Source organism: Austrofundulus limnaeus, unplaced genomic scaffold, assembly GCF_001266775.1.
Source record: "Austrofundulus limnaeus strain Quisiro unplaced genomic scaffold, Austrofundulus_limnaeus-1.0 Scaffold832, whole genome shotgun sequence".
Taxonomy (NCBI): Eukaryota; Metazoa; Chordata; class Actinopteri; order Cyprinodontiformes; family Rivulidae; genus Austrofundulus; species Austrofundulus limnaeus.
In genome coordinates this window covers 6,260-6,858 of record NW_013953234.1, presented here as the reverse complement: position 1 = coordinate 6,858, position 599 = coordinate 6,260, and the positions used below count along the sequence as shown (strand labels likewise).

Sequence of the window (599 nt, the reverse complement as noted above, 5' to 3'; positions counted from 1 at the left end):
TTGTTAGTCCTCCACGTGGTCCCAGTTGTTAGTCCTCCACGTGGTCCCAGTTGTTAGTCCTCCACGTGGTCCCAGTTGTTAGTCCTCCACGTGGTCCCAGACGTTAGTCCTCCACGTGGTCCCAGACGTTAGTCCTCCACGTGGTCCCAGACGTTAGTCCTCCACGTGGTCCCAGACGTTAGTCCTCCACGTGGTCCCAGACGTTAGTCCTCCACGTGGTCCCAGACGTTAGTCCTCCACGTGGTCCCAGACGTTAGTCCTCCACGTGGTCCCAGACGTTAGTCCTCCACGTGGTCCCAGACGTTAGTCCTCCACGTGGTCCCAGACGTTAGTCCTCCACGTGGTCCCAGACGTTAGTCCTCCACGTGGTCCCAGATGTTAGTCCTCCACGTGGTCCCAGATGTTAGTCCTCCATGTGGTCCCAGACGTTAGTCCTCCACGTGGTCCCAGACGTTAGTCTTCCACGTGGTCCCAGACGTTAGTCTTCCACGTGGTCCCAGACGTCAGTCCTCCACGTGGTCCCAGACGTTAGTCCTCCACGTGGTCCCAGACGTTAGTCCTCCACGTGGTCCCAGACGTTAGTCCTCCACGTGGTCCCA

The 599-nt window shown here is 58.6% G+C and overlaps 1 protein-coding gene across 1 annotated transcript in view; it reads left to right on the top strand.

Moving 5' to 3' along the window:
- The window catches only part of atpaf1 (ATP synthase mitochondrial F1 complex assembly factor 1), a gene marked incomplete in the record, with an annotated part of 9,001 nt that overhangs the window by 4,739 nt on the left and 3,663 nt on the right, over positions 1-599 (top strand).